Source organism: Protopterus annectens, chromosome 5.part0 (assembly GCF_019279795.1).
Source record: "Protopterus annectens isolate FY-2018-M chromosome 5.part0, PAN1.0, whole genome shotgun sequence".
Lineage (NCBI taxonomy): Eukaryota > Metazoa > Chordata > Ceratodontiformes > Protopteridae > Protopterus > Protopterus annectens.
Window position 1 is genome coordinate 1172552912 of NC_056735.1, and position 21329 is coordinate 1172574240.

The following is a 21329-nucleotide window of genomic DNA, read 5'->3' on the forward strand; positions in this document are numbered from 1 at the left end:
ATATATATATATACACACACACACACACACACACACACACACACACACACACACACACACACACACACACACACACACACACACACACACACACACACACACACACAGCAGAAGAAATTCTATCTTCTCTAATAGCTCCTGAATAATTTCCACTACCCATTCCTTAAATTCCTCTTTTCAACAGATAGGTGAAAAGCACCAGGCTCTCATTTTTATTTTATTACCCTGTGTTTTTATTTTAGTTATTATCGGTGCATGATCTGAAATAGATATTGGGTATGTATTTATCAAGACCTTCAATTAAATACCCATGTTATTGTGAAATGTAAACTCCATCTAGCCTATCCCAGTTTTTATATCTTGGGGGAATAATATGCAAATTCATTCTGAACTTCTAGTACTAAATTCACATCTTCCATGCCAAATATGTGTATACATTTCTTCAAAAGTCTGCTCTTCTTTGTTATATTTTCCCTTCTGCCACCCACTCCCCAGACATAGCTTCAGTGCTGCAAATCACATTACAGTCCCCACCTATAACTAATATTCATGGCGGAAAGCTGATTATTTCTCCCAGAATTTTCTTGAGCTCCATTATAGCAGTTTTAGGTGGAATATAAATATATGCCAGTGTAATCCTCCTCCCTTGTCAATAGCCCCTTAGTACTACAAATTTACTATTTTTACATTTTTAACTTCTTCTATCATTATTTGAGTTCCTGAAGCAATTAACATAAGTACTCCTCTTTTCATCTGTCCCAGGTACTCTGCTAAATAACCAGCCTGAAAACATTTCTTTACCAATCAAATTAACATGTTCAGTTCTTTCCAAGTGCATCTCCTGTAGTATAACTATTTGCAGGCTACATTTTTAATATAGTTTGCTACTCTTTCTTTATTGTTTTTATCTGTGAGGCTATTGACTTTTAAAGACATTACAGAAAGCATTAATGCATTAAAAAGTTAGTATTCCCACCTTTTACATACAATATTTGTTAAATGTCTAGTTCCAACTTGTGTTACATGCATGCCCTGTTTGACAGCTGATCTCTTATACAGTTGTTTCTTGTCATATCCATTTGAGCTTATGTCACATCTTACAAACCTTTTTGTTTTACTAAAAGCCCTCAGACAAAAATACAACATCTTCAATACCCCTGTAAAATCTATTAGCTTAATAATAACACATAAAACTATGTACATCTTCAAATACTGAAGGTTTACCCTCCTAATAGGAACAAATGTTCCAAACTGACAGCCACACACACAGACTTGAGTACACGTAAAATAAAGGTTATCCATGTTAAGACACATGGTGCAGCCTATGTTTCAACTAAGTGTCTGGTTTTGTCTTATCTTTACAGCTCTCCCAGCTGTGTAAACACTTAAATGCTTTCAGCGAACATGATCTCCTAACAATTTATCTTTAGCAGATTGTCTCCTGGAGACATGAGGACCAGATACAGAATTGCTAATAAGCATATATTTCTTTGCTAGAAAAAGCCTTATAATATTCAATATTATTTTTCATTTACTTGCTTTCTCTTAAAACTTGTTACTAAATCAAGCTAAGGGCCTTGGTATAGTCATTCCCCTATGCAAGAATAGAAAAAGCACATATTTTTTCTTTTATTTAAAATTTCTAAATTTTTAAAACTGAACAAGAAGAAAGAAAGTAGGGAGGGGGATGAAAAAAAAAACATGAGCACCTGTTTACATTACACTTAAAAATAACTGAGAAAACTTTACTTTATGACACGCAAAGAAAATCATGCACTATAAAAACAGTACCATTAAGAAAAAAATATTTTAGTTTATTTTCTCCCTCCACTTCCCCGCTCCCAAATATTTTTCTGAACATTAATGACATGAAATAGGGCATATGCTTAAGAGTCTCCGATAGGTTTAACAAAGTCCAAAATAGACCAATAATTCCAGAATTTCTTGTTCTGTCATGTTTCACAAATATAATTACTGTCTTTGTAGTCCCACATTTGTCAACTTCCAAGTTACTGGTTTTATTCCTGTTCTCTATCTCCCAAATCCTGTTGCTGCTTCATTTCTTCTGGTAGACTCTTACACTTTTTTCCCCTTCTCTCATGCATTTTCCACTGAAACATTGTAAAAGGTTTCACTAGCATAGTCTCTCTGTGGTCTTTATTACCAAAAGAAAAAGAAGCAGAATCTCCTGTTTCGCACTCACTTTTTGTCAGACAAAATTTGTATTTTCTCCTTAGCATGTATTTCATCAAAAAATGTTGCATCTCCAGGAAAGAATATTTTGAAGATAGCTTGGTATAGCAGTTTGAAACTCACACTTGCTTCTTGACATTCCCTGAATAGTTGAATAAATTTACTCCTCTTCTGCCTGGTGTACAATGAATAATGCATTATCCACAAAAACTCTGCTGTCTCCCACTTTTAATACTTTGTCTTTCTGCCACAGTTTTGTTGGAATCAACTCATTCTGTTGTCAGGATTGCCTCTTTACTAATAAAGGTGTAGGTTGCTTTCTCATAGTCAGGTTTGGAGCATACACAAGAAGTGTTCTTTCAATTAACTTCTCCTGCTGTGGAATACCAGTCCAGTTGCTTATTTGTGCTTTCATAAAATTAATACAGTCTGTTCCTTCCAGCTTCTTGGGTACAGCAGAAAATCTCATCAGGTTTTCCCTAAGTGCTCTGTCCTTTAAATCTATTAGTTTTTTAAAACATCTCTTCTTGAGCAGTCTCATATTCAGCCAGTCTTTTCTTCATTTTGACCTCTGATTTTTGCAGTTTTATCACCTCATCTGAATATCTGTTTAAATCTTCTTCCATTTATTCCAGCCTTTTGTTGTTTGAGTTGATGTACTCCATCAATTTATTTATTTTAATCAGGTCTGTGTAAAGTTGTCTTATACTTTCCTCTAGGTTAATGGAAGTCATGTCTGGAGCTTGCACTGCTTTTTTCTGAACAGCTGCAGTACTTTTCCCAGTCAGTGTTTTTTCCTCACCTTTAGTAGCTGATTTTCTTTCAGTTCCTCTGTATTTTCTTTTTTCCTGGCATCTAGGCAGTGCATTTACTAGCCAGTTACTGAAATTTACCCAGCAATATAAATCCACCAGCGTTCTCTGCTAAGTTTCTGTCTTCACGCATGGAGAGCTAGAATTAAGCTGTTACCCCATGTGCAGCCATCTTGGAAGTTTGCCTACTGTTGGTGGGTCTTGATGCAGAGATAGCATTCAATACAGTCAGGTAGGACTTTATGAACAAAATAATTATAGCACTTGCATTCCCTGATAGAATAAGGTTAATTAGGTGAATATGTGAAGGTCTGGACACATTTGCTTTATTTGCAGATGACAGTATTTTGTACTTCAAAAATCAAAAAAAGAACATTTCGGTGTTGTAGAACATTTTTGAGTCAGATTCAATTATTTTTTTGGATACAAAATTAATGAAGATAAAGGCTACAACAATAAACTATTTACCCACACATGAAATAGTTCAGCAATACCTTAGGAGTATGGATTAACGGGGATTCTGTCATGACAGCTAAGGATATGCGGAAAGAGTCTTAACAGTAACTGAGAATCTGGAAGTTCTTCATTATGGATATGGATTTTAAAAAACAAGGAGTGAAATGTTTTCAATCTATTTGAGTTTTATATACTGGTCAGGAATATGTTCATCAACAAAAGGAGAAGTAGTGGATGATAAAGACTTGAATAAATGTATTTGGAAGAAAAGAAAACAAGTGTTAAGTGGGATAAATTGCTCCTCCTGATTGAGCAACTTGGATTAGGATTACTTTATTTGAAATTATACTTTTGAAGACTCGCATACATAATACAAGCAAAAGGTTGTAAATCAAAGTAGAAAGGGATGATTATGATGAAACAGTGGGGGAGGTCCAGAAATAAGGATACTGTAGGATTTTGGATTCAGGTTAAGGAGAATACTTCAAACCACATAAAAAAACGACAAGTAAATCCACTGGTAGGACATGCAGTGCTTTTATTACATCAGTTCTGGTACCACGGCTTCTCACCTTCTGTTGGAACATTTTTAAACTCCAAATGGGTCCCTTATATACCAATCCATACCAACAATAATTCAATTAAAATTTCCCAGTCAAATAATCACTACATTAATTACATCATTAATTAGATACCTTACTACAAAGCCATTTTTTAAAGTGTAAACAGACTGAAAAAAGTGCTTTTTAAACTCATAAATATTGCCCCTATGAAATGCAATTTCATTCATTGAAAGCTAACAATTAATATGCATACAACTGTAATACTACAGTTTTTCAAATAGTTTTTTCCTTATAAATATATTAAATACACTCAACATTAAATGCATCCAGTATAAATACAAATATCAAATATTAAATGCCTACACAATATAAAATTGATAGTTAGCCTTATAAATAACACAAGTCTATATTTATTCCTTCCTCTAGATATAAGATTTTAACATATAATAAAATGTAGTAAAATATAGACCACAATTTTATGAAATTATATGCATTCTTTTGAGTTTGATTTTCTAACTTTTGTGAATATTCATATGTACTACTAAGTTATATTAAATATTCAAATTATTTCAAAGTTCATTCCCTGGGGATATAAAGTGTGGAAATTAATAATCATACGACTCTCTAGTCTGCTGCTGTTTGAAATTACCACCTATGGATGTCTGACATGCCAAAATGCTGAAAAATAAATTCTTATCCAACCCTTGATGTTTTGACAAGAAATGCATGTTAACTGGACTTTCAGGTTTTTGCCTTCTCACATCCCCCAAATGTTCCATGATGCGCATTTTAGCTTTCCTGGTAGTTTGACCAATGTACCAGGAAGTGGGGTCACATCATATGATGTAAATCACTTCACAGATGTCACAGTTATAATACTCATTGGCCCTATATAATCTGCCATTAATCTTTGTACCATCTAAATTTTTAACCCTGTGATATACTGAACATCTTCCACAGCAGTAAGTTCCCACTATTTACCTATGGTATCAGAATGTCTTGATTTTAAACCTCTCCTATTCAGCAATTCTTTTAAATTACAATATCTGCCATAGGAAAAAGTTATATGCTTTGGAAATAAACATCCAATAGAAACATCCTCACTCACTATTTCCCAGGCTTGCCTGACAATTTTCTCCAAAACAGGAGAAAAATCAGAGTATCTAGTAACAAAAAATAAACTTTCTTCCATCCAACTTTTTTAACATTTCGGGTTGTTCTACCATATTGATTAAAGTCATTCCTACCTCTCATTTCACCAGTATTTATAACTTTAGTTTTAGCCTTTTGTAGAATGTGATCATTATACCCTCTACTCTGTAATCTGGTGCATGTCTCATCCAGATTAATTTCTTTTAAATCTACTTCAGAAGTATTGGTAAAAATTATTTTAAATTCACCGTATGGTAGTGAACTAATCAGATGAGAGGGATGCATGCTAGTTGCATATAAGAAATTATTGACTGCTGTGGGCTTCCTATAAGATTTGTGCTGTATCGTTTTGGCAGCAACAACATAAAATGTGACATCCAAAAAAAAAATACTTTCCATACCAATTTCCCAAGTAAATTTCAACCCATGTGAGTTATTGTGTAAAATATTCATACATTTTACAAATTCTGCCTGTTCACCTTTACATACAAATAATAAATCATCTATGTATCTTTTGTAATACACTACATTTCTCACAAAATATTACTGTAGTGTCATAAACTGATTTTCAAATTCTCCCACATAAACTATGGCATACGATGGGGCAAAAGCTGCCCCCATCACAGTTCCCCTAGTTTGCAAAAATAATTCCTTATTCCATGTAAAGTTATTATGTGTATGACAAAATTCAAGTAAGGTCAACAAAAACGTAGAACGTGGCCCTTCTCCCAATTTTTTAGCCATTGCTTCCATACCCCATCTTATGATGATGTTAGAATATAAAGCGGTAACATCCACCATTACCCAAAAGTAACCATCTTTCCATTCCAAACTTAACACTTCCTGATAAACTTGTTGAATATTCTTAACATGTGAGGGGATGGTGGCCAACAGTTTAAAATGCAAATCCAAAAAAAATGTTAACATTTTCAAGAAAAGACCCAATCCCAGAAATAATGGGTCTTCCAGGTAGTTTAAACATACTCTTGTGAATCTTAGGGATGGTATAGGTTCATAGGTTCATAGATTAGTACTAAGCTAACTGCCCTTGCGAGCCATTTTAAGCCTAGCCAATTATCCTTGGAGACCTAAAAACCCCTACTTGTTGTGTTTGTAAGGCAAACACCTTAACCATTAGGGCACCCTCCCAACATAACCTGATGCCTGGGTGTCTTGACCATCAATTTTTGGACATCTTTATGTTTCAAGAAACCAAGCCTTTCTCCATGTTCCAATAAATCTTCCAAGTATGTTACAAATTTATGCAACGGATTATATTGGAATTTAACGTAGTATCCCTCCTCAGATAATATATTTGAAACCATTTCATCATATTGTAAAATACTCATGACTACCCAGTTACCTCCTTTATCAACAGTTTGTATACTACCCCATTCAAATTGGATTTAAGTTCTTGTAGGGACAACCATTCTTTCTTCTTCAAATTATATGATTCAAAATTCTTAAACTGACCATAAACATTTTCCACTTTTTACACACTGAATTTTCAAAGATGTTTATAGCTGGACTACTTTTGGGGGGCATAAAATTACTTTCGGAATTAAATCTGGGCATTTCCAAACAGCCATATCCAGTAAAAAAATGTTCAGATATAACATTACTGCTTGGGTTACCATGCAAGTCCCCTTCATCCAAGCCTATACATGCTTCAAATATTTCATCATAAATGCTAAGATTTAATAACTCATCTTCATCAGAAGATTCCATGCCATTTAACTCCACAAAAGATGCAGCACATTTTTGAAAAAAATACTTTAAGATTTAACTTCCGGCAGAATTTTTTTAACATCAATAATCATATCAGCCAGGGATGGGATTCTAGTAGGTACAAATTTTGCACCTTTAAGAAATACTTTTTTAGCAAAGTCTGAAATTACAGTGTCAGTGAGATTAATGATTTTCAGTGCATTTTCTTCAAGTTCTAAGGCTTCTACTAACATTTCAGTGTCCAAGTTCATAGGTTCATAGGTAGGTACTAGGCTATTGGCCCTAGGGCCTATACAAGCCTAGCCAAAAATGTACCCTGGCTTTCGTCACCCAAGAAAATTATTTTCCTGTGCCCCTGTCAAGCAGAACCACAGAAGTGATCCCCGGGGTGAATTTCCTATTACCCATCCAATCATCAAGATTTTTCTTGAAGAGTGCTAATGAGGAGCTCTGTTTGACATAGATAGGTAGTCTGTTCCAGAGTATGGGAAGTCTCTGGGACAGGAATCTATCCCTCCAGCATGTTCTGTTTATTGTGGTGACAAGGTTTAGGTCCCTACAGCGTGTAGCTCGGAGGGATTGGGATTTCTTTAAGTGGAGCATGTCCAACATGTCTGGGTTTGACATAGCTTTGTATGTTAGGCAGAGATCGCCTCTGAGTAGGCGATATGCGATGGAGTAAAGCTGGAGTTTTTTGAGACGGTCTGCGTAAGGCATCTGTTTGAAGCCAGTAATCCTCTTTGTGAGGTATTTTTGCAGCCTTTCCAGTTGTTGTAAATGTCTTGTGAGGTACATACCAAAAGGGGTGTTGTACTCTATAATGGGTCTAATGAGTGATGAGTAGAGGGGAACAATGACCTCTTTTTTTCAGGATGAGAAACCTTTTGTGATGAGGTGTGCCAAGTAGAAGGATTTCCTGACCACTTTGGCGATGTGATTATCAAAGGAGAGACTTCTGTCCACCTGTGTCCCAAGGTCTCATCACACTTTCGGTGTTAAGTAGACTACCGCCTATGTGGTAGTTCATGGGTACAGAATTTTTACCAAAGGAGATGACAATGCACTTTTTGGCATTGAGCTTGAGACCATGTCTTTGACACCAGGCATCTGTCTCAGTGAGGCCCTTTTGTAGGATGTCCACATCATTAGGAGTTTCAATTATGGCTCCTAGTTTGCAGTCATCTGCGAATTTAGTTAGCCAAAGACCTTCTGTGTTAGCCTGTACTTCAGACAAGTAGATACCAAACAGGAGAGGACCCAGGACTGAACCCTGCGGTACTCCACTGGTCTGAAGTCTGATTTGAAGTCTGATTTGGAGTCTGCTACTTTCACAGTGTGGGTTCTTTCAGTAAGCCAGTTGGCAACCCATCTTGTGACATAGGGATTTATACCTAGTTTAGTGAGTTTATCTATAATTCTAGAGTGGGGGATGGTGTCGAACGCCTTGGCGAGATCTAGATAGGCTGTGTGAACCACCCTACCCTCATCTATGGCTTTGGTGACTACTTCAAATAAGTCTATCAGGTTTAGGAGACATGATCTGCCTTTTACGAACCCAAACTTTGTGGGGTCCAGGGTTTGGAGATTTCCAATGTCTTTGTTTATGAGTTCCATGATGATACGTTCCATGGCCTTGCATACAAGGCTCGTCAGGCTAATGGGGCAGTAGTTCCATGTGCCCCCCCCCTTTGTGGAGTGGGATAACTGTCGCGGTGCGACATTCAATGGGCACAAAGCCTGAGGTGAGGCTATGATTGAACATGGTACTTAGGTGGGGTGCCAGTTCATTCTGTAGTTCATGTAGAAGGCAGCCTGGGATGTTGTCAGGTCCCATGGATGCTGTGTTCTTGGCTTTGGAGAGTGAAGTTTTTACCTGTGCAGCCGTGATTACAGGAACTTTGCATTCTTCCGGTATAAAGATGGACCCTTTAGGGGGTGAGAGGGGGGTAAAGTTAGCACTGAACCTATCTGCCAGGATATTGGCAATATCAGTTGGTTTTGTATATTTAGTGTCATTGTGCTGTAACTCAGAGCAGATCTGAGTGTTGCCATTGAGATTTTTGACATAGCTATAGAATGCTTTGTGGTTGTCTTTAGAATCAGTGGCAATTTTGCTTTCATAACAAGCTTTGGATGATTTTATGAGGGATGTCAGCTTCTTACTGAGGCTGACCAGGGAGTTCCTCCAATTGTGGGATTTTACTCTTTTTTTGCAACAGTTTCTTTCTTCTGTTGTAGACTTTGTTTATGGCAGAAGACCACCAGATTGGCTTCCTTTTTTTGGAGGATAGCATCTTGGTTCTGTTAAGGATAGCACGATCCATGCACTCGTGTAAGTGCTTATAAAGTGCATTTGTGTAGGATTCAGCAGTCGAACTTCTATTGTCTGTCTGCATGGGTGTCATGAAGTTTGCCACTTCTGTCTTAAGAAGTGTGAAGTTGGCTTTGGAGAAGTTTTTTACGGTTATTTTCCTAATGGGGGGTGGGAGCGGGATGTGGATGTCTAGGGTGATTAGCTTGTGGTCTGATCTGACCAACGAGGAGCTGACCTCTGGTGTGGAACACAGGTCACCCATGTTGGTGATGACCAGGTCTAGGATATTGCTGCCTCTGGTGGGGGTGTGGATAAGTTGATCCAAAGTGTTGGAATTGATGATTTCCAGAAAACGTTGAGCAAAAGAGTTGGTACATGAGTACTTTTCCCAGTTAATGGTAGGGTAGTTGAAATCACCCATTATTAGAGTGTTGGGTTGTACCTTAATATTTTTCAGTGTATCAAGAAAAGAGGAGTGGGAATCCTGGGGCATGGTAGGGGGTCTGTAGCAAGCTACAATCTGGATTGCGGTTTTGCCCAGAGTTAGTTGAACTTGGATTATCTCGGATGCATTATGCTGAGCAACTAGCTTGGAGGTGTGGATATCCTTAATGAATATGGACACGCCTCCACCTTTAGTGTTTCGGTCTGGGTTTGGTGGCCAAAAGGTGTGGTATGAATTATAGCCTGGTAATGCAGGGGTGCTCTCTGGAGCTTTGAACCAGGTCTCTGTCACTGCACAGATGTCAATGTTCTCCATTTTAAGGAGTGCCTTGAGTGAGTGCATTCTGAGGTTTAGACTTCTAGCACTGAGTAGCATTACCCTCAGATTTTGCTTGCTTGTACCTGTTACAGTGGTGAATTTGTCATTTGAACCTTGCCTAAAAAGGCACTATAGGGGTGGCAAGAGCCTTTGCTAGTATCCGGAATCCCAAGGGCGACAGGTGCAGGCCATCTCTGGCAAAGCAGCCTGGTCTGTTGATCATGTCATCCCAGGCAGACAGATACTGGATTCCCTTAGAATGACACCAGAAGCTTAGCCAATTGTTAAAGTCAATCATTTTGTCCTTGTACTGTGGTGTCATTCTGGGTGATGGCAGGATGCTACTCAGGGCTAGGGTCATACCGGCCTGGGCTACAAGATCAGAGAGCTCCTCCATGTCTCTTTTCATGTAGTCCAGGGAGGTACGTCTCAGGTTATTCACACCAACATGGACAATGACAGAGTCATATTTGTACTTGTTGTGGAGTGACCTGAGTGCATGCGTTATGTGGCGGATCCTGGCACCTGACAGGCAGCTGACAGTAACTTTTTCCTTGTTTAGCCTGGTGAGTGAAACATCAGTGTGCCTGACTATAGAGTCACCTATGACTAGAGTGTTGGGTACGTTATGCCTTATGGGCTGTAGTTGAGTGGCACACTGAGTATGTGGACTATGTGACATTTGGGTTGTGTTGGGGGTGGAGGTTGCTTGCATTTAGCTTTGGAGGTCTCTGTTGTTTGGGCAGATTAGTACTGAGAGCCTCCGCGAATGTAGGTGTGTGTTTTGTGGTTCTGTGTGTGTGTTTTGGTGGTGTAGGTTTTGAGGGACTATGTGATGAGTGTGGTGCGGTGAAAGTGTTTACCTTCTCCTCTTGACTGTCTAGGCCTGTCTTTGGTAAAGAGAGCTTTGCTTCCAGTTTGGCTATATAAGTGCATCTCTCACAGGTTGTAGTGTTGGGTGGTAGGAGGAGAGGGTTGTCTGTGTACATGAGGCAACTGCTGCATTGTCCCAAGATGCCCAGATTCATCAGGTAGACAGGAGAAAACACCGGGAGCTGACCTTTAGACATGCCTGAATAGGTGCTTATTTATTCAGTACTAAAAACTGTTTTCCTCTAGACAAGTGAGGAAAGTTGAGTGCTGTAGTAATTTGTAACTTTAGTGCTTACAATGAGTTCTGAACAAGAGCTGAGATCAAAGAAACAGATGAGTGCTAAAACTAAAAAGCTGGCTAGTTACAAGGGAAATTTTGAAAAACAGACTTTATGGCACCAGGAATAGTTTACATCTTGAAGTGCACATCTTGAACTACACTCAATGCATTTTCTTCACATTCTGAAGCTTCTAAAGCTTCTACAAACATTTCAGTATCCAAGTGAGCATCTTGAACTATATCCAAACCATTTTTAGCCTTCACTGTATCACAAACATTATTAACAAAAATTTCAGTACTAATAGAATTAGTAGATTGTGATGCGTTTTCTCCAGATCCTGGAGCTCTTCCGAACATCTCATTGTCCAAAAAACATTTTGAATTATGTTCATATTACTTACTGCAATAGCGATGTTATAAAAAATGCAAGCATCATTTGAATGTTTAATATCTACAATCTCATTTAACACTAACATTTCCCATTCCCCTTGTGTTACTTCAAGCACCCTTTCAGATGTCACCAAATTCAAATCAATCTCATTTTGTTCATAAACTGCATTATCATCTTGTTTCACCACATTATGAGAAGTAAAACAACCTTTAAAATCATTAAAGTCATTAAAGAATGCGTTACTTACACATTCATTCAAATTTGATAGTCTTATTTTTTTCTGTTCTTTCAGTTGCCCCTTCCCCTTGTCATTTTGGTTTTCGTCTGTTGTTGGGCTTGTCTATGCCTTTCTGTAGCGTTTTTTTGTATTCAAAGTTTCTTGTGAACTCACCTCCTCAAAGGAGATACTGTCCTCCTAAGAAATGTTCACCTGACGATACAGATGAATCACCGACCCCAGATACAGACCTTCTGGTTTTCCGATAATTACTGGCATGCCCCCTTCATGAATGGACGTAGACAGTACCATTTTCAAAGTCTGTAACGTCTCTATTCAGTTTCTTTTTTTTACGTTCAATAACATTATTTTCTACTTTCTGCACATTAAAATCCAATTGTTCAAGAAGTTGTTTGTACCTCTGAATAGGAATTTCTTTTTGAAGCGTCTCTTGTAATGTCAAGATCTCCATATTTTGAGCGTTCCTTTTGATCAGGACCTGAAACTAAGCGATAGTATACTGTAGTGAGGCCTGCTTCCACTCGGCCAGAAGATAACTTTCCTCCTCTGTAAAGTTACCGGCCGGCAGCCGGTCAATGCGGAGCCCCTGAGGGGTAATATCCGACATATTTTTCCAGCAATTTACCATCATAAAAGATAGTAACTTCCCTGGTCATCAACCTCTCTAGCAAGCGAAATCTTTCCACATCATTATTTTCAGATACTGACCCCCAAAGGTCCGTGGTAATGAATCTACGTTCACGGTCAGCTAAGGAATCCATGAAAGAGTAACTGGCTGTAGTTACCATGGTCTCAGTGGTTTCCATGTCCCAAACAGGAATAGCCTCTTCACAAAAACATAGAAAATGGCAAAACTTCAAACCACATCAAAAAAACGACTAGGAAATCCACTGGCAGGACATGCAGTTCTTTTATTACATCCGTTCTGGTACGTCGACTTCTCGCTTTCTGTTGGAACATTTTTAAACTCCAAATGTGTCCTTTATATACCAATCCTCACCAACAATAATTCAATTAAAATTTCCCAATCACATAATTACTACAATTACATCATTAATTAGATACCTTACTACAAAGCAAGTTTTTAAAGTGCAAACAGACTGAAAAAAGTGCTTTTTAAATTCACAAATATTGCCCCTATGAAATGTAATTTCATTCATTGAAAGCTAACAATTAATATGCATACAACTGTAATACTATAGTTTTACAAATATTTTTTCCTTATAAATATATTAAATACACTCAACATTAAATGCAACCAGTGTAAATACATCAAATATCAAATATTAAATGCCTACACAATATAAAATTGATAGTTAATCTTATAAATAACACAAGTCTATATTTATTCCTTCCTCTAGATATAAGATAAAGGGTTGGATAAGAATTTATTTTTCAGCATTTTGGCACGTCTGACATCCATAGGTGGTAATTTCAAACAGCAGTTAAACAGACTGGAAGGTTGTATGATTATTAATTTTCACACTTTATGTCCCCAGGGAATGAATTTGGAAAATAATTTGAATATGTAATATAACTTAGTAGTACATATGAATATTCACAAAAGTTAAAAAATCAAACTCAAAAGAATGCATAAAATTTCATAACATTTTGGTCTATATTTTACATTTTATTATATGTTAAAATCTTATATCTAGAGGAAGGAATAAATATGTATACTTCTGCAATTTTGATTTTCAAAATTCTGAATTGTCAGGCTCATACATCAGTTTGTTCTGAATAATTGTTAAAAGTTTGAGGAATGTTTATCTGCATTTTTTTCTTTGATGAAAATTTTGTTTTAAATAGTTTATTGTTTGCAGTGTGTTTATGACTCTTTTGATACTTCTAGGACTATGGTCACTGGCACTGTTTTAATGAGGTCTGCATGGGTGCATTCTCAGAATCTTCTAGATTATGTTAAAAATGAGATTTTAAATTCTCCCCTGGATAGAGATTTAGCACTTGTCCCCCCTGCTGCAGAGATGATCAAAACATGTGATGAAAGGGGCAAGTTGATCCAAGAAATCTCTAAGATTTTCATCCATCCTTTCCCAAATTGTCCAAGGGATTTTCTTTATTCTCTTCCAAGTTTGGAAGAATACAGACTAACAGTCCCAACAGAATTTAGCTAAACAGACATTTAAAAATAAATGGCAAGGGAGTTCCAAAAAGAAGTCTCTAACCTCCCCAAACTAAGGATAATCCAATATGTCTGAATGACTGTTCAAGAGATCCCGTGACCCACTCCCACCCTGGCCCCATTTTTGTTCCAGAAAGTCTTAATCTTCATTCTTCTCTCTGGCAACAGACTGTCACAGACAAATGGGTTATGAATATCATTCATTGTGGTTACAGATGGCAGTGGGAGGGATTTCTTCCTTTCCATGGGGGTCATTTGTCATCTGCCATATCAAACTCTTTTGTTTCTTCCTGTTCTTCATCACAAGCTGTCCTAAGGATTGAGAGGGTTTTTTTTATTCAAGGATGTTCCTAGTGCCAAAGAAAGAACGAAAATACTTGGAGCCCAGTTCTGAATCTTTCTTTTCTAAACCTGTGTGTGATACTGCCCTAAGTCAAAAGAACGTCACCTCACAACTCTTTCAAGTTTTCTGGTAATATTACACTTAAGAGTCTTATCATCATACCCTTATTTACCCAGACTTCAGACAGTTCTTAAGGTTGTGTGTGTCTGGATCCCATCATCATTTCTCTACCTTATCCTCTGGACTGTCCAATGTACCAAGAGTATTGAAGTGTCTCCAGTTATAGTTCACTGCAGGCTACAGGGTATCCATTTTTTCCATATTTAGATGATTTCCTTACCTTTGCAGACTCTTTTTCAAAGTGTTAGCAATCTCTGTCTCTTGAGTGACAGACTTCTTACACAAGCCAGGGTTCCAAGAGAACATTCAAAAGTCTTTCTTGACTCCCTCACACAGGATTTTATTCCTGGGATGTTAACTAGACACCTCAGCTCATACAGATTTTCTTCCACAGGAAAAAAAAAATCAGATCTTTATTTAGATCTGTGTCTAAGGTTTTCCACTCAGACTTCAGTTACTGCAAGGAATTTTGGGTTTCATGGCATCTATGATTCTCATGACACCCCTAGCAAGACTCCACATCAGAAAGGTACAGTGGTACCTGAAATCTCTTTGGTCCCAGCATCAACACCCTTTATCTTTTCAAATCCCAGTGCTGGGGTTGTCAGAAGTAAAATCTTTTGCTGGAGGCAACAGATATCCTTAAATCAGACTGGATTCATTCACATAAGAACAGGGGTGTTTGATACACTCAGACATAAATCATTTTCAACTGACTGCCTGGATAACAGGGTCTTAATCCCATTTAGGTACATGTTTACTGAAGCTGTGCAGCAGATACTGATGGAGGCAAGAAAGCCTGCAACTAGAAAATCGTATTTTAGTAAATGGAAAAGGTTTTCTAATTGGTGTCAACATAACCAGCACCCATTCAGGGCTAACTGTTCTCTGGTTTTACAATATCTGTGCGAGTTACTATCCTATGGCCCTTCTTATTCCTTTATCAAGGTACATTTAACAACCATTTCAGCATGTCTGCCTATAGATCATACTCTTTCAAGGCAGTCTCATGTCAAACTGTTCTTCAAAGGGGTTTTGCAAAACAGGCCTCCAAGTAAACTAAGGCCCTTCCTTGGGATCTTAATTTTGTATTAGAGAAGCTACCACCTACTCCATTTGAACCAGCAAATATGGCCGACTTGAGGTTTTCAACATGGAAAACAGTTTTACCGATTACTCTGACCTCTGTAAGAAGGGTACCTGAGTCAACCCTATCTCATTTTCATAGGAACAGGGCTTCTTTGAGAACCAATCTTTCTTTTATGCATAAAGTGGTGTCCAAGCTTACTTTAAGCTGAACTATCCATCTCTCCATTTTCTTTATGGAACCTAAAAATGAGGGAAGAAAGGATACTCCATACCCTGGTTGTCCACAGATAACTCTGGTACTAACTTGACAGAACTAAATCCTTCAGATTGTTGGATGAATTATTTCTTGTGAAGGTAAGAAGAACAGACAACCTGTGTCAAAACAGACTACTTCCAAATGGTTGTCTAACGCTATTACTATTTGTTATACTGACCATGACAAATCTATTCCATGCAGGGTCAAGGCCCACTCTACCAGGACCTTGGTTTCATCTACAGCTTTTTGGAAAGGTTTGGATTCTAGAAGTTATCTTAGAAGCTGCTACTTGGTCTCCTGTATATACTTTTAAAAGGCGCTATAAGCTTGATTCCTTCTCTAGGCCTAGATCAAGCTTTGCTAGGACCATACTCCAGGGACTCCTGGAGCCTTCTACTACCTCCCAAATATAGTTAGCTATACCCATACAAGCAATGGCTAAAGCAGTAGTGACCAATATGAAGTACACAGTACAGTTGTGTAAGATGAACTTACCATAACCACAGATGTTCGAATGATCACTGACAAAGCAGCCACTTCCTCCCTCCATTCCCTTGTGGGTTTGTACTCCAGGGTGTGGACATTTATTTATTTATTTTTTGTTATTCCTGGCATTACCCTTTCAGGTCTCAACCTCTTTCTCTCTGTTGGCAGGAAAGCTCTCAAAGGCTTCACACCCAAATTTGTTATTTAGTCAGTTCAGCTCAAGCTGCTGCACAGTTTTGGGCCTGTGGAAGACGCGCTGAAGCTTTGGAAGCTGAACATTTGCTATATTCTTGGCAGAATATAACCCACAGAGCTATGGCTACTGCAGCAGAGATCACTGGAACATCTACCATTATGATAACTCAGCTTACATAACCGTACTTTTTAAATATGGTAAGGGCATGCTGGAATGTATGCTGTACATACACACACACACACACACACACACACACACACACACACACACACACACACACACACACACACACACACACACACACACACACTCTCCCTCTCTCTCTCTCTCTGGCTAAATGCTAATTTGGGTTTAACTCATCCAAGCCAATAGCGCCTTTTTTGTATACATCCAGTTAACACCCACAGCTCCTTGTGGTGTTCAGACCTTTCTTGGGTCTGACTTCTTTAACTAAGTGATTTATCAGCTTACAATAGGCAGAATTAGAAAAGGTAAGTTAATAGCAAAATGACACCAAGATTGTTAATCATTGATGTCCCACAGTAGAAAAGCCTTAATTATCTTACGCTTTTTAAGTTGATTTTTCAGAAAATGTACTGGGATGCAAGTATGTGAGTGCAACACTTCACACCACATAAGTGTTAATGAGTTAATAAAACCCATTGTATACAGTAAAATCTGTGCCCTGTACATACCTTCATCTTTAAATGCTTACATAAACTGTATATTACATAGACATGAGGAAAAATATGAGAGCTCTCAACACATTAGAAAGTACATCTAGAGTGTTTTTATTTTCATTATTAAATATTCCCCAAAACATCACATGGTCAGACAAACTATTTCAGAGGTCGTGCAACAAAACAGGATTTGTACGGCTCATCAAAACATGATTTAGCCTGATAAAACACCGCTGGATGAATTGAGCTTTGGTAACAGGAAACATTACTGGGAAAACCCTGAAAATTATAACAGGACAACACCTTCTAGTGACAAGTCAAAGGTTTACCCATCACCAATAATCTCTTCTCACTCATATTCTCTCTCTGATTTTAAGAATATCTGGCTTGTTGAAAAACATCTTTCTTTAAAATGTGCTCAACACTCCTGATGCCCCTCACAGATGATCATTGCTGATATCAAGCAGTCCTAGGAACAGGAAAACCTCTCTCCTAGGTCTAACACTCACTTAATACAATCCACAACATTTCCTAATGCTTCTGTGCAATTTAGCGCTTAATGGCTTCTGACAGCAATTTGTGAATGGTCCCAGTAAAACTCTATTCACAGCTTGTACAAAATACACTAATGCTCTCTTCTTTCTCCCTAGCTTCCCTGTGTTTGTTCTTCTCCAGGCAACACAAATATCTATCAATAAGCTGCCCATTTAATTTAAGTGTTAAGTAAGGCACACAGATGTAGCATAAGTATTTGCAAACTGAAGGTATGATCTAATGTTTAAACTTCTACACATTCCAAACAAAAACTTCAGGGTTACATTCAATTATCTCAAATGTTTGTTAATGTAAAACTGTGCGCAGCTGCAGGGCTTGCCTGCTCTGGAAAATTAGTTGGGGGCAACATCTGGTCATTCTCAGACTGTTCTCTGACTCTTGTGCAAGATCAGTAATTATAAAATGTTATTACCTTCTTCCAGTACGTTGTCAGTAAAACCTTGTCTTGCTAAACCACAGTGAAACCAAAACAAAAACCACTTTAAAACAGCAGTTTGCTTAGTACAACCCTCAATGAAGTGCAAGTCACACCACTCATTCCTGATGAGCCAAACCTGAAATTCAGTCCTCCTTCACATCCTTCTCTCTTCCAAGAGCTGCTGTGTCACAGGCCAATGATGCAGGAGTTGGGCATTTCACCTGCATTACAAGCGACCCGTGTTTGGAAATGGATATGGGATAGTTCAATGTGTCAACAAGATGAGAAAAGGTAAATGACTTCTACTATACTAGCACAGCTTGTTCACAGGAGGTTACTAGGCTACTGGCCCTAGGGCCTTTATAAGCCTAGCCATGATATACCCTTGTTCCCTTATTGACCAAGTTGTACTGTTTATATTTGCAGTGCAAGTCTATGATTAGCACAGACTGCCTTTATCCAAGAGGGACATGGGTGACATCCCCAGGGTAATTTACGGTCTCCCATCCAGTTGTCTAAGTTACCCTTAAATAGGGTCATTCAGGAGCTCAGTTTTACGTGAATTGGGAGTTTCTTCCAGTGGAGTGGCAACCTCTAAGAGACATATCTGTCTCTCCAGTATGTCTTACTAATGTCACAGGCTAGGATAAGATCCCTACAGTGAGTGAATCTTGTCCCATTTCACTTGTGAATGTGCAGCATTTCCATTAAGGGAGGGTCCGAGACTGCTCTGTAGGCCAGGCACAAGTTGTCTCTCACCAGCCTATAAGATACAGAGTACAGCGACAGGGCCTTCATTCTGTCCACGTAGGTCATGTGTTGAAGACCCTGAATTTTCTTAGTTGATAAACCTCTGAGGTCTCTCCAACTGCTGCAGGTGTCTGGTAAGGCAAATGCAGAAGGGAGCATTGTACTCTATTAGTGGTCTGATGAGGAATGATTACAGGGTAGTTATAACATTCTTAGCTCTAGATGTGATGCCCTTACTTATGAAATGTGCAACACAGAAGGTCTTCCTTACCACTGTGGACACATGGTGACTGAAGTTACAGTGGTCAACCTGTTTTCCCAAATCTCTCACCACAGGGTTTGAGCTAAGGGGGGGTACTGTTAATATTGTAATTTGCAGGGACTTACTCTTTGCCGAATGGGATGATAAACTAAACACAAAAAAAAAAATGTGTTAAGTCCGTGGCTTTAGCACCAATCATTTGTCTGTGTAAGCCCTTTTTGTAGCATGTCAATATAATTGGGGGACTCAATAATTGCACTCAGTTTGCAGTCATTGGTGAACTTGGTAAGCCACAGGCCATCTATTTTCACATGGACTTCTGAGAAATATATTCCAAACAGTAGGGGGCCCAGCACAGATCCTTGTGGTACACCACTGGTAACTGGTCGCAGGTAGATGTGGAATCCTCACCTTTGACTGTATGCGTTCTATTGGTGAGCCAGTTGGCTACCTATCTAGTGACATATGGGTTAATTCCTAGCTGGGTGAGTTTCTCAATGATGCCTGAGTGGGGGATTGTGTCAAAAGCTTTGGCGAAGTCAGGATAAGCTGTATGTACTGTTTTGCCTTTATCCAGGGCTTTGGTGACATTCTCAAAGTCGTCCACCAGGTTTAATAAGCATGGCCTACCCTTAATGAAATCAAATTGGGTCAGGTCAAGAATCTGAAGGTCGCCTATGTCTTTGTTGATAAGGTCCGTTATGATTCTTTCCATGGCCTTGCAGATAAGGCTGGTTAGGCTTATGGGTCTATAGTTTCCAGAGTCGGCTGATGGGCTCCCCCTTTGTGCAAGGGAATTACTCTTGCTGTTTTCCACTCTGCTGGGACAAAGCCAGTATTTAGACTGTGGTTGGAAAAAAGAGTACCACGTGGTTCTGCTGGGTCTTGTTTTAGACAATCTAGTAGGCAGCCTGGGATTATCTGGTCCCATAGAGGGTGGGTTTTTGACCATGGAGAGTGTGGTTATGACCTGCTCTTTGAAGATACTAGGTTGAGGACTGGTTAGAGGTATGCTTTGGAGTATGTCTGTTGTGGACAGTGGGGTAAAGTTTGCACCAAATCTGTTTACCAGCTGGTTGGTGATGTCCTCAGGGTCGGTATGGTAATGTCCACTGCTAGTTTGGCACAAAGCTAGGCCTTCCCATTTAGATTTCTGACATAGCTAAAGAATGCCTTGTGATTATCCTTAGCTAGGAGGCATGCTAATTTAGCTTCATAATTGGCTTTAGAGGACTTTATGAGATATCTAAATTGCTTGTTCAAGCTGTGAAGGGTTTCCTTCCTCTGCTGAATCAGTTCCCCCTTGTTCTTAGCCACTGGTTTCTTTCTCTTGTTGTATAACCTATTTATACTTGATGTCCACCTGGGTGGCTTGTTTTTTTGAGAGGACCTTGTTTTGATCCGTTTAGGTACAGTTGAGTCTATACATTTGTACAGGTGTTTATACAGGGCATTTGTGTATACATTTGTATAGCAGTCATTGGTGACAGTGGTAGCAGGCGGTTTGAAACTATTTACGCCATTGCTTAGGAGGCTATTGCTTGCTTTGGAGGAGGATCAGGTATGATTGTTACTTTGAATGAGACTGATTTATGATCAGACCTTAACAGGGAGGGCGACACAGAAAGGGTAGTGCAGAGACCCTCTATATGCAACACACAGAGGGTAATGTAGACACCTCCTATGTTGGTGAGTATTAAGTCTGGGTCATTCGAGCCCCTTGTGGGGGTGTAGACTATCTGTTCCAGAGCATTTGTATTAATAAAGTCCAAGAACCTTAGGGTGAGCGGGTTTGTGCTTAAGTACGACTCCCATCAATGGAAGGATAGTTGAAATCACCCATGACCAAAGTGTTTGGCTGCATAGTGAGCGACTCAAGTAGGCCCAGATAGGAATAGTGGTTCTCATGGGTCATGGTGGAAGACCTATAGCTAACAATGATATGAAAGAGGGTTTTACCTACAGTTAGTTCGACTTGAAGTAGCTCTAGGGAGTCCAACTGTTGTACAGTCCACCTTCTTTTAATGACGGGGAACCACATAACTTTCATTACGATGCAATCTTTAAGGAAGCTCAACTCACTACAGGCACACAGCTTTTCCAGGCATCCACCATTAAACACTGGTTATAATGGTGAAGGTTAACACCTCTAGCCAAGACATAGGTCAGGACTCTGGATAAGGCTGAAGATCAATGTCGGGTCTACAGCTGAACAGAAAAGGTTAATACAAAAATATAGACAAAGCAATTACTGCCAAAGGTAGAAAA

General features: G+C 38.7%; 1 protein-coding gene across 1 annotated transcript in view; it reads right to left on the bottom strand.

Moving 5' to 3' along the window:
* ATR (ATR serine/threonine kinase) overlaps positions 1-21329 on the bottom strand; it is a 1835177-nt gene that overhangs the window by 1122167 nt on the left and 691681 nt on the right. The gene's annotated exons all lie outside the window — the stretch shown is intronic.